A 13,863-nucleotide genomic window follows, 5' to 3' on the forward strand; every position below is an offset into this window, starting at 1 on the left:
GGCGCCCAGCAGTTGCCTCACACACGTAGCTTCCCTAGCGCTCTGCTCCCCAGCAGAGACGTGTGCAGCTGGTTGGGGCCTGCACCTGCGTGCCTGGGCACCCGCCCACAGCCCCAGCTCAGGGCAAGCAGCCCCTGAGCCAAGACCTGCAGGAGGCGCAGAGCGCCCCCACCTGGAAGCCGAGTGAACAGCTGGCGGGGAGGCGAGCCTCCTCGAGGGAAGAAGAGGCAGCCCAGCCTCGTTTGGCTCAAGGCCTACTTGGCTGGAGCCGAGTGCGCCTCTAGGACGGCAGAGCTCCAGCTCTCCTCAGAGGCCCGATCTGGCAGAGTTGCTGGCGCGAGGCTGCTCTGCCCTGGGCGAGCCTTGCCCAGACTTGCCTCGCTGCTAGGCTTCCTGCCCAGGAAGGAGCCGGCTGCTCGAGGCTGGGAGACGCCACTGGCACCTTCCTGGCCTCCTAGGCCCCAGGCGTCCTTTGGGAGCGCTTAGGGGCCGGTGGCTTGCACACCGCCAAGGGCTCCAGTAGGAAGAGCTCTGTGCGAAGGAAGGGAAGGGCTAGTGCAGGGCTCATCCATCGGTTGCTGGGCTGCCCAGACTCTTCGCCGCACCTAGTGCAAAAGGCTCCCAGGGTCCCTGGCTGGGGTCTGCAGCCCCGCACACCCGGAGGCTGACTCCGTGGGCACCCAGCAGCTGACTCACACACGTAGCTTCCCTAGCGCTCTTCTCCCCAGCAGAGATGTGTGCAGGTGGTTCGGGCCTGCCCCTGCGTGCTTGGCTCCTGCCCACAGCCCCAGCTCAGGGTAAGGAGCCCCTGGGCCAAGAATTGTAGGAGGCCCAGAGCGCCCCCACCTGGAAGCCGAGTGAACAGCTGGCGGGGAGGCGAGCCTCCTCGAGGGAAGAAGAGACAGCCCAGCCTCGTTTGGCTCAAGCCCTACTTGGCTGGAGCCGAGTGCGCCTCCAGGACGGCAGAGCTCAAGCTCTGCTCAGAGGCCCGATCTGGCAGAGTTGCAGGCGCGAGGCTGCTCTGGCCTGGGCGAGCCTTGCCCAGACTTGCCTCGCTGCTAGGCTTCCTGCCCAGGAAGGAGCCGGCTGCGCGAGGCTGGGAGCCGCCACTGGCGCCTTCCTGGCCTCAGCTCCGCTCCTGCCTTGCCCTTGCACCTAGTCCCCAGGCGTCCATTGGGAGGGCTTAGGGGCCGGTGGCTTGCACACTGCCAAGGGCTCCAGCAGGAAGAACTCTGTGCGAAGGAAAGGAAGGGCTAGTGCCGGGCTCCTCCAGCGGTTACTTGGCCGCCCAGACTCAGCGCCGCACGGAGTGCACCAGGCTCCCATGGCCCCTGGCTGGGGTCTGCAGCCCCGCACACCCGGAGGCTGACTCCCTGGGCGCCCAGCAGCTGCCTCTCACACGTAGCTTCCCTAGCGCTCTCATCCCCAGCAGAGACGTGTGCAGCTGGTTGGGGCCTGCCCCTGCGTAGCCTGGGCTCCCGCCCACAGCCCCAGCTCAGGGCAAGCAGCCCCTGAGCCAAGACCTGCAGGAGGCGCAGAGCGCCCCCACCTGGAAGCCGAGTGAACAGCTGGCGGGTAGGTGAGCCTCCTCGAGGGAAGAAGAGGCAGCCCAGCCTCGTTTGGCTCAAGCCCTACTTGGCTGGAGCCGAGTGCGCCTCCAGAACGGCAGAGCTCCAGCTCTGCTCAGAGCCCCGATCTGGCAGAGTTGCTGGCGCGAGGCTGCACTGCCCTGGGCGAGCCTTGCCCAGATTTGCCTCGCTGCAAGGCTTCCTGCCCGGAAGAAGCAGGCTGCGCGAGGCTGGGAGACGCCACTGGCGCCTTCCTGGCCTCATTTCCGCTCCTACCTTGCCTTTGCACCTAGGCCCCAGGCGTCCTTAGGGAGGGCTTAGGAGCCGGTGGCTTGCACCCTGCCAAGGGTTCCAGCAGGGAGAGCTCTGTGAGAGGGAAGGAAAGGCAAGTGCAGGGCACCTCCAGCGGTTGCTTGGCCGCCCAGACTCAGCGCCGAACGGAGTGCAGCAGCCTCCCAGGGCCCCTGGCTGGGGTCTGCAGCCCCGCACACCCGGAGGCTGACTCACTGGGCGCCCAGCAGCTGCCTCACACACGTAGCTACCCTAGCGCTCTCCTCCCCAGCAGAGACGTGTGCAGCTGGTTGGGGCCTGCCCCTGCGTGGCTGGGCTCCCGCCCACAGCCCCAGTTCAGGGCAAGCAGCCCCTGAGCCAAGACTTGCACGAGTCGCTGAGCGCCCCCACCTGGAAGCCGAGTGAACAGCTGGCGGGGAGGCGAGCGCCCTCGAGGGAAGAAGAGGCAGCCCAGCGTCGTTTGTCTCAAGCCCTACTTGGCTGGAGCCGAGTGCGCCTCCAGGACGGCAAAGCTCCAGCTCTGCTGAGAGCACCGATCTGGCAGAGTTGCTGGCGCGAGGCTGCTCTGCCCTGGTCAAGCCTTGCCCAGACTTGCCTCGCTGCTAGGCTTCCTGCCCAGGAAGGAGCCGGCTGCTCGAGGCTGGGAGACGCCACTGGCACCTTCCTGGCCTCCTAGGCCCCAGGCGTCCTTTGGGAGCGCTTAGGGGCCGGTGGCTTGCACACCGCCAAGGGCTCCAGTAGGAAGAGCTCTGTGCGAAGGAAGGGAAGGGCTAGTGCAGGGCTCATCCAGCGGTTGCTGGGCTGCCCAGACTCTTCGCCGCACGGAGTGCAAAAGGCTCCCAGGGTCCCTGGCTGGGGTCTGCAGCCCCGCACACCCGGAGGCTGACTCCGTGGGCACCCAGCAGCTGACTCACACACGTAGCTTCCCTAGCGCTCTCCTCCCCAGCAGAGATGTGTGCAGGTGGTTCGGGCCTGCCCCTGCGTGCTTGGCTCCTGCCCACAGCCCCAACTCAGGGTAAGGAGCCCCTGGGCCAAGAATTGTAGGAGGCCCAGAGCGCCCCCACCTGGAAGCCGAGTGAACAGCTGGCGGGGAGGCGAGCCTCCTCGAGGGAAGAAGAGACAGCCCAGCCTCGTTTGGCTCAAGCCCTACTTGGCTGGAGCCGAGTGCGCCTCCAGGACGGCAGAGCTCAAGCTCTGCTCAGAGGCCCGATCTGGCAGAGTTGCAGGCGCGAGGCTGCTCTGGCCTGGGCGAGCCTTGCCCAGACTTGCCTCGCTGCTAGGCTTCCTGCCCAGGAAGGAGCCGGCTGCGCGAGGCTGGGAGCCGCCACTGGCGCCTTCCTGGCCTCAGCTCCGCTCCTGCCTTGCCCTTGCACCTAGTCCCCAGGCGTCCATTGGGAGGGCTTAGGGGCCGGTGGCTTGCACACTGCCAAGGGCTCCAGCAGGAAGAACTCTGTGCGAAGGAAAGGAAGGGCTAGTGCCGGGCTCCTCCAGCGGTTACTTGGCCGCCCAGACTCAGCGCCGCACGGAGTGCACCAGGCTCCCATGGCCCCTGGCTGGGGTCTGCAGCCCCGCACACCCGGAGGCTGACTCCCTGGGCGCCCAGCAGCTGCCTCTCACACGTAGCTTCCCTAGCGCTCTCCTCCCCAGCAGAGACGTGTGCAGCTGGTTGGGGCCTGCCCCTGCGTGCCTGGGCTCCCGCCCACAGCCTCAGCTCAGGGCAAGCAGCCCCTGAGCCAAGACCTGCAGGAGGCGCAGAGCGCCCCCACCTGGAAGTCGAGTGAACAGCTGGCGGGTAGGTGAGCCTCCTCGAGGGAAGAAGAGGCAGCCCAGCCTCGTTTGGCTCAAGCCCTACTTGGCTGGAGCCGAGTGCGCCTCCAGAACGGCAGAGCTCCAGCTCTGCTCAGAGCCCCGATCTGGCAGAGTTGCTGGCGCGAGGCTGCACTGCCCTGGGCGAGCCTTGCCCAGATTTGCCTCGCTGCAAGGCTTCCTGCGCGGAAGAAGCAGGCTGCGCGAGGCTGGGAGACGCCACTGGCGCCTTCCTGGCCTCATTTCCCCTCCTACCTTGCCTTTGCACCTAGGCCCCAGGCGTCCTTAGGGAGGGCTTAGGAGCCGGTGGCTTGCACACTGCCAAGGGTTCCAGCAGGGAGAGCTCTGTGAGAGGGAAGGAAAGGCAAGTGCAGGGCACCTCCAGCGGTTGCTTGGCCGCCCAGACTCAGCGCCGAACGGAGTGCAGCAGCCTCCCAGGACCCCTGGCTGGGGTCTGCAGCCCCGCACACCCGGAGGCTGACTCACTGGGCGCCCAGCAGCTTCCTCACACACGTAGCTTCCCTAGCGCTCTCCTCCCCAGCAGAGACGTGTGCAGCTGGTTGAGGCCTGCCCCTGCGTGGCTGGGCTCCCGCCCACAGCCCCAGTTCAGGGCAAGCAGCCCCTGAGCCAAGACTTGCACGAGTCGCTGAGCGCCCCCACCTGGAAGCCGAGTGAACAGCTGGCGGGGAGGCGAGCGCCCTCGAGGGAAGAAGAGGCAGCCCAGCGTCGTTTGTCTCAAGCCCTACTTGGCTGGAGCCGAGTGCGCCTCCAGGACGGCAAAGCTCGAGCTCTGCTGAGAGCACCGATGTGGCAGAGTTGCTGGCGCGAGGCTGCTCTACCCTGGGCAAGCCTTGCCCAGACTTGCCTCGCTGCTAGGCTTCCTGCCCAGGAAGGAGCCGGCTGAGCGAGGCTGGGAGACGCCACTGGCTCCTTCCTGGCCTCAGCTCCGCTCCTGCCTTGCCTTTGCACCTAGGCCCCAGGCTTCCTTGGGGAAGGCTTAGGGGCCGGTGGCTTGCACACTGCCAAGGGCTCCAGCAGGAAGTGCTCTGTGCCAGGGAAAGGAAGGGCTAGAGCAGGGCTCCTCCAGCGGTTGCTTGGCTGCCCAGACTCAACGCCGCACGGAGTGCACCAGGCTCCCAGGGCCCCTGGCTGGGGTCTGCAGCCCCGCACACCCGGAGGCTGACTCCCTGGGAGTCCAGCAGCTGCCTCACACACGTAGCTTCCCTAGCGCTCTCCTCCCCAGCAGAAACGTGTGCAGCTGGTTGGGGCCTGCCCCTGCGTGCCTGGGCTCCCGCCCACAGCCCCAGCTCAGGGCAAGCAGCCCCTGAGCCAAGACCTGCAGAAGGCGCAGAGCGCCCCCACCTGGAAGCCGAGTGAACAGCTGGCGGGGAGCCGAGCCTCCTCGAGGGAAGAAGAGGCAGCCCAGCCTCGTTTGGCTCAAGCCCTACTTGGCTGGAGCCGAGTGCGCCTCCAGGACGGCAGAGCTCCAGCTCTGCTCAGAGGCCCGATCTGGCAGAGTTGCTGGCGCGAGGCTGCTCTGCCCTCGGCGAGCCTTGCCCAGACCTGCCTCGCTGCTAGGCTTCCTGCCCAGGAAGGAGCCGGCTGCGCGAGGCTGGGAGACGCCACTGGCCCCTTCCTGGCCTCAGCTCCGCTCCTGCCTTGCCCTTGCACCTAGGCCCCAGGCGTCCATTGGGAGGGCTTAGGGGCCAGTGGTTGCACACTGCCACGGGCTCAAGCCGGAAGAGCTCTGTGCGAGGGAAGAGAAGGGCTAGTGCAGGGCTCCTCCAGCGGTTGCTTGGCCGCCCAGACTCAGCGCCGCACGGAGTGCACCAGGCTCCCAGGGCCCCTGGCTGGGGTCTGCAGCCCCGCACACCCGGAGGCTGACTCCCTGGGCACCCAGCAGCTGACTCACACACGTAGCTTCCCTAGCGCTCTCCTCCCTAGCAGAGACGTGTGCAGCTGGTTGGGGCCTGCCCCTGCGTGCCTGGGCTCCCGCCCACAGCCCCAGCTCAGGGCAAGCAGCCCCTGAGCCAAGACCTGCAGGAGGCGCAGAGCGCCCCCACCTGGAAGCCGAGTGAACAGCTGGCGGGGAGGCGAGCCTCCTCGAGGGAAGAAGAGGCAGCCCAGCCCCCTTTGATTCAAGCCCTACTTGGCTGGAGCCGAGTGTGCCTCCAGGACGGCAGGGCTCCAGCTCTGCTCAGAGGCCCGATCTGGCAGAGTTGCTGGCGCGAGGCTGCTCTGCCCTGGGCGAGCCTTGCCCAGACTTGCCTCACTGCTAGGCTTCCTGCCCAGGAAGGAGCAGGCTGCGTGAGCCTGGGAGACGCCACTGGCGCCTTCCTGACCTCAGCTCCTCATCTGCCTTGCCTTTGAACCTAGACCCCAGGCGTCCGTGGGTAATGCTTAGGGGCCGGTGGCTTGCATGCTGCCAAGAGCTCAGGCAGGGCGAGCTCTGTGAGAGGGAAGGGAAGGGCAAGTGCAGGGATCCTCCAGCGGTTGCTTGGTCGCCGAGACTCAGCGCCGCACGAAGAAACGCACCTCCCAGGGCCACTGGCTGGGGTCTCCATCCCGGCATACCTGGAGGCTGACTCCGTGGGTGCCGATCAGCTGCCTCTCACATGTCGTTCCCTTGCACTCTCTTCCCCAGCAGAGAAGTGTGCAGCAGTTTGGGGTATGCCCCTGCGTGTCTTGACTCCCGCCCACAGCCCCAGCTCAGGGCAAGCAGCCCCTGAGCCAAGACCTGCAGGAGGCACAGAGCTTCCGCGCCTGGAAGCCGAAGGAAGAGCATTCAAGGTGGCAAGCCTCCTCGAGGTAAGAAGAGGCAGCCCAGCCACGTGCGGCTCAAGCCCTGCTTGGCTGGATCTGAGCGCGCCTCCAGTATGGCAGATCTCCAGCTCTGCTCAGAGGCCCGATCTGGCAGAGTTCCTGGTCTGAGGCTGCTCTGCCCTGGCCGAGCCTTGCCCTGACTTGCCTGGCTGCTAGGCTTCCTGCCATGGAAGGAGCAGGCTCCTTGAGCCTGGGAGATGCCACTGTCGCCTTCCTGGCCTCAGCTCTGCTCCTGCCTTGCCTTTGCACCAGGCGTCCTTGGGGATGGCTTAGGGGCCGGTGGGTTGCACACTGCCAAGGGCTCCAGCAGGGAGAGCTCTGTCAGAGGCAAGGGAAGGGCAAGTGCAGGTCTCCTCCAGCGGTTGCTTGACAGCCCAGACTCAGCGCCGCACGGTGAGCACCAGGCTCCTTGGACCCCTGGCGGGGCTCTGGAGCCCCGCACACCTCGAGTCTGACTCCGTGGGCGCCCAGTAGCTGCCTCACACACGTAGGTTCCCTAGCGCTCTCCTCTCCAGCAGAGACGTGTGCAGGTGGTTGGGTCCTGCACCTGTGTGTCTGGGCTCCTGCCCACAGCCCCAGCTCAGGGGAAGCAGCCCCTGATCCTAGACCGTAAGGAGGGGCAGGGAGCCGGCGCCTGGAAGCCGAGTGAACAGCATGCGGGAATCGAGCTTCCTAGGGGGAAGACGAAGCAGCCCAGCCGCCTTAGGCTGCAAGCCCTGCTTGGGCGGAGTCGAGTGCGCCTCCAGGATGGCAGAGCTCCAGCTCTGCTCAGAGGCCCGATCTGGCAGAGTTCCTGGTGCGAGGCTGCTCTGCCCTGGGCGAACCTTGCCCAGACTTGCCTCGCTGCTAGGCTTCCTACCCAGGAAGGAGCAGCCTTTGCGAAGTTGGGAGACGCCACTGGCGCCTTCCTGGCCTCAGCTCCACTCCTGTATTGCCTTTGCACCTAGGCCCCAGGCGTCCTTTGGGAGGCCTTAGGGGCCGGTGGGTTCCACACTGCCAAGGGCTCCCATAGTGAGAGGTCTGTTCAAGGGAAGGGATGGGTATATTTGGAGTACAATCCTGTATCAGATGTGAGGCCCACACCTTCACCCTGAACGCTCACTCTGAACCCTCACCCCGAACCCTTACCCTCACCCACGCCCTCACCCTGAACCCTCACCCTCACCCTCTCCCTGAACCCTCACCCTCACCCTCTCCCTGAACCCTCACCCTCACCCTCTCCCTGAATCCTCACCCTCATCCTGAATCCTAACCCTCACCCTGAATCCTTACCCTCACCCTCATCCTGAACCCTCACACCTCACCCCTCACCCTAACAAGTTTGGAGGGCTCCTCCACGAACTCTAACCTTTACCCTACCCTAACCGGACCCCCATCCACATCCTAACCCTAACCCACATCATAGTCACGCCCTCAGCCCTATACTTACCCTTGAAGTACCTACCCGCATCTTCTTCATTTTTGACACTTCCCATGCATAACAAAAGACGAGGTTGTAAGGTTTCAAACATGGATCCAAGACCCATTATCCACATAAAAGGGATATAAATACTATGATCATATCATTTAAATCTCTTGCATCACCAAAATACCTCTCCACCACTTATCCAGTCGCCATTGATGGATCACATCTATCTCATACATTTTATAACTTAGCAATCAAATACGCACCAGGACTCTGGGTAATTATAGAGACAAGATTTATTTATACCATAAATATTTCAACAAATTCCACTTTCTACGATGAGTTCAATCTTCACAAAAGTAGGATGAACAGCACCTGTTTCCACTAGGATCCATAGAGCGTGAAAATCTTAATGATGACCACCAGAAAGGTCAGCACGGTTGATATCACAGATTTTTCAGTGTTCCAATACAAGTTCTACCCAAATCCATAAAGAAAGACATACGCATAGGAAACTACAAATTGAAAGCAAGTCTTTTGAGATAAATATTGGACATCAATTGTATGAATCTTTAAGGCATAACTGCAGACATTCTTCAGACATTCTTCAAATTCATAGAATGACAACAAAGTATGGCTACGTACAATCCATTCGGTTTTATGAACCACTCATGAATAACCTCACAAGCCATTTGAAACCAGATGACAATTTCAAATAGCTTTGATCTACAAACAAGGCTGTAAGACAGAAAGTTAAAATCGAAATACATGAAGTAAATCCTCAATAGATATGAAAACATCCCATGGTAGTGAAGTCAATTAGCATTAGTTATTAGGGCTTTCATGCACAGACTCATCTCTGATCGATGTGATCCCAATTCATATTTGGCAAAAAATACGAAAGCTGATCTTAACAGTCATATTATTTTTCTTTGTACCCCTAAAAAGAAAAATGAACATGAAAAACTAAATTAAGCTTGGAGGCTCACATTTCCCAATCGGTATACAAAGCAACAGCATGTCAAACTTTCTAATTCACATATGCATTTAAATGAAATTGGATGAAATACCCCTAAATAAACACATACTTCTATGCCCAATGTTTCACAAGGCAGAAAACGCTCAATGAATGAAACTGAGAGGGTAACAGCCAGGAAGGCCAGGGGTCTCCAAAGGGAGGAAATGGGGTGCAAGTGTCAGACAGTTGTTATCTGTCACTTCCGAGGCAGGAGGAAACAAGCTGTTATCTTTTTTCCCCTTCTTGATACAAATTTAAACAGAGATTTTCTCTTACAATTCTGTGTTGCTATAATGACACCTGGTTCCGCCTGAACTTCACTTTTCTCATACTTTGAGCTGACCAAGGCATTTTTCTCATGGAAAGGTTTGCCTTAAGCTATGTGAATGTACTATGTATTTACCCTAGACTCTATCTTCAAGTAGGTTCTGCCTAAAGGCTCAGAACTGACTTGACAAACCAATATGCTTTACTCATACATGGCTCTCCTGATCTATGTGAATGAAGCTATCCATTTGCTCATATCAATCGTTTTATGGCCCAGGATGACTCACCTGGTGCCACGGTCATCTCCATATATCTTGTGGGTGAGGGGTCTGCTGCCATTCCTTTCTCTAATGAGTAGACTGCTAGTAGCTAGATAACATCCAGCCAAAGATGAGTAGGGGGGCACTCTTTCTGCCCCCTTCTGATGTCTATGTCAGAAGCTTTCTCTCTTTTATACTTTAATAAAACGTTGGGACACAAAAGCTCTGACTGATCAAGCCTCATCACTGGCCCCGGGTTGAATTCTTCCTCTAAGGAGCCCAAGAATTCAAGCATCTTTCATGGTTAGACAACAACCTTTCCAAACAATGGTCTTTTCAAAAAAAAAAAAATGATGATAAGTGATGAGTATGCATATGTCTACGAATGAAATGGGACCTATATGTCAAACCACATAAAAATATATCTTCCCTCAACATACATATAACACAACCAGGCCTTCACATGCATCGATTCTCCAACTATCAAGTCATACAAATATGGATGTAAAATATCACAATACATTCCAAAGTTTAAAAGTGATGGATATTGACTTTCGCCCGCTGGTGCTTCTTTTTATGTCATCTCCATTATATTAGCTATGACAACGAATCATGTGCTGTGCGAAGTCACTTACATTGTGTCCAACTCCTTGGGATCATATGGACTAGGCCCCACCAGGCTCCTCTCTCCATGAGATTCTCTAGGCAAAGATACTGGAGGGGGTTGCCATGCTCTCCCTCAGGAGATCTTCCTGCCCCAGGGATGGAATCCATACCTCCCATGTCTCCTGCATGGGTATGTTCTGCATGTTCTTTACCATTAGAACCACCTGGGAAGCCCCAAGACACATGAACATCAGTGGATTTGGGGATCCACGGGGCATATACAGAACCATTCCTCCAACAAAACTGAAGAATGACTTTAAAATCTCAAACAAAACATGAGTATATGTGTTCACAAACTTCATGGAGCAAGGGTTTCTTCGATCTGAAAACTGGCATCGATGAAGGACTGTGTGAAGAATACTTCAAAGTCTATTTGGCAAACACAGCCTACGTTGGCTATATTTAGTCCTCAGTTGAATGGAATGTCATGAGTACTGGTCATTTCAAATAAGTAGCCTATGACACTGTTTACACTTATTGGGACGCGTGGTATACCACATTCACACATTTCAGTAGCATTGGTGCAAAAACGATACATTTCTCAGGGGAAGCTTCTACATGGACTCCTGGGATCAGAGCTCTAACTCATACACACATACTTTTCCTTTTAAAATGATCCTGCATGATAAGCAAACAAAACACTGGATGAACACCTAGACGGTGAGCTCTGTACTAAATGATTTTAAAGCCAGTAGATGGAATGAGCTGATGAGGAAGACTACAAACGAGTCATCTTCTTCAACTTGGTCAAACTGCTCATAGTCATACAAGTGAATGAAAAGTTGAGCCTGTTGTCATTAAATCTGTTTAAAAGAAATAGAATAATAAAACAAATTAGTAAATCTTATTTTCTTAATAAACATTGTATTATTTCTGCACAGCTTTGTTACTGGCATGAATAGAATATCTACAATAATAACTTGTCACAGTGAAATGGATTCACATTCGATATCGATTCACATCTATAATTGATGCCATAGCTGTTTGATACTATTGCTTGAATGAATGCAACTTATGTGACTTCACAAACTACAAACACGACTAACATAATAGGTATTAAAAAACCTTGAGTGACATGAGCGTGAAGACTTAGTAGAGTTGCTCTCAAGAATAATGATACTATTATTCGCTCTAGCCATAGTACTGGAATCTGTACATTAACACCCCTGCAAAACAAAAGGAAAGGATAGAATAATAATAAAGGAACTTCATAACTATATTCCTACTGTAAACATTCAACACTATGTTTTCTTTTAAACTGACTTTCATATTTGGTCTACTGTAACCTCTTCTGTGTTCATTTTATGCTAAACTTATTGCTAACAGTAAAATTACCATACGAGCTCTAATTAATTTTTTTTTTTACTTGCAAAGCTACTGATAGAACCAAAGGCCAATATCTACATCAAACAGGAGAAACGGAATGGAAACTGTAAACAATTTTATGGAAGAACATTTCCGTGCTCCTATTCAGTCAAATGGGCATTCAAAAGGATGTGATTTTTCTGAAAGTTTATTTCAGAAACTTGGAATTGGATGACTGCAAACAATAAAACTAACAATATATTGATACATAATATTAATAATATACAGTGGGTCATTCTTTTTTTATTCTGCCACAGCTAACAGACAGAAAGTCAGTTGTCATAACTACTACTAACATAAGACCCTCACCGATAAGTGAAGATATATAGGAAAATCCATAATAGCTCTAAAAACCATCAAAGATAAAATGGTAATTAAAAAATACACTGACAGTTTAGCTGGTATAAGAAACAGGATGATTATGAAAGCAAAGCCAACAATCATGGATAGGCCATGGAAGCCCGTGGCTGTCACCAGTGTTGACTTATATCCTTCATCTGAGGTTGTTAAAAGCGCTTGGTAAAATCCAGAGGTTTGCAGCAGTGGTAACCTCCTGAACAGACTGAAATAAAAAGGGTTTCCAGAATATCCTGATGATTTCCATCTACTAGGCTGTGATGAGCTCAAGCAATGCATACTCCAGAGGACAGAAGACAGACAGGTTGGGAACACGTCTACTGCACTTACGGAGAAAGGGAATGTTGCTGCTCAGCCTAGTACAAGTGTAGAAGCAACACCTTGGTGATTCGACCTTTAAAGACTCGATACATATGAGAACGACTGGTATGAATAAACCTTCAGAAGTGCTTTCTCAGACCTCCTCCCATCATAAGCACAAGCATAATGAAAACGCTGAGTTTTCATGGTCTCACCCAAAATAAGACTCACTTATGGCTTTGCTTTGAGAATAGTTGAACTACTCATTGTTCAAGAGAAATGATCCTTTCTTCTCTGAAGATTTGTGAATCATTCACAGGGTGTGGTGAATAAACTACTTAAGGGTCTAATACATAAAAATGCAATAGGCTAAGCACAGAGATGTTTTTCTCCCTTTCTCAAAGGATGGAACATTTTGTATTTGCACTGATTTTATGTCTTGACTTCATGTACAATTATATACTGATTTTTTTAGTTGACATACAATAGGACTAAAAATATTGATATAATACTGATAACTCATGTTGGTATGTGTGGTTGTCACATAGGATTCACAGGAGATTTAAATTCACAGTTGTCAACGTAAAGGATGAATGCTATTTAGCTTCTTCGTGAATCTAGACCACGAATGAAGAGTTTTCCTCAACATATTTCACTGAGAGAAATACAAGGATGATAGGCATAATACTATGCTTCGACTCATGGATATCTAAGCATTGCTCACAATACAGATCTGATTTTCAACATCAGGGTTCTTTCAGTGTCCTTGAACAGCATTTGTTTTTCTGTATACAGAAGAAAAAACTCATGAGTATCAAACTGGTTCACATAAAACATGTGTATGAATTGTTATCTTCCTGAACCAGGGATCAAACCCACATCACTTCCCCCTCCTGCACTGGTAGGCAGATTTTTTATTTATCAACTGTGCCACCTAGGAATCGACATACATTTCAAGGACCACTGCCATCAGCTTCTACTGTTCATGACCAAAGTAGGAGAAACAACATTGGAAGAAGTACTCATAAGGGTACTCATAGGAAGTACTCATAAGTCAAGGAACTGTTATACTGGGTACTCTCGTTGTTACTGGGACAAGTCAGTTCCTCCGATGATGATGGGTATAACTGAAAAATTATTACAAATGCATGGGCTGCGATGTCTACGTGATAAATGTGTTCCTCTTATACTATTGCTTCAGGGATGCCTACTTCAGCATGAAGGAATGCACTTCAAGGGATGCCCGCTATTCCAGCTCAAGCAACAGATAGTGAAGTGCAGATCATTGTCCTTTGTTGAAAATAATCAGCACTTTGTCAACATAGGGAACATGCCAGAGGGACCCTTGGGATGGAACTCTAAAAACAGGTTGGGCCCTCTTTTTGCCAAGCCCTGCGATAAAATACAAATCAGAAAAAGAAAAATAGCATCGGTTTTGTCAGGACTTCCTCATCTTTTCTTTCTCGGTAGCAGGAAGCAGACATTGAGGCCAGAGGACTGCAGGATTTCATTGTGAACTAACGTTGGGTGGGGTGGAAGCTCATCACTCTAGTAAGAATGTGGTTCAATAAAATGGAATTTCATTCACTTCATGGACATAGAGTTCTATAATCCTTCATTAAGGAATTCAATAAGCTATATTTCCTTACACCTTCACAATCTCTTGGTTTACGAGAACATCAATTGCTAGTCCAGCACTTATACAATGAGTGTTACAGGTAGTATGAATGTATAAAT

The sequence above is a fragment of the Ovis canadensis genome, chromosome 4, assembly GCF_042477335.2.
Source record: "Ovis canadensis isolate MfBH-ARS-UI-01 breed Bighorn chromosome 4, ARS-UI_OviCan_v2, whole genome shotgun sequence".
Taxonomy (NCBI): Eukaryota; Metazoa; Chordata; class Mammalia; order Artiodactyla; family Bovidae; genus Ovis; species Ovis canadensis.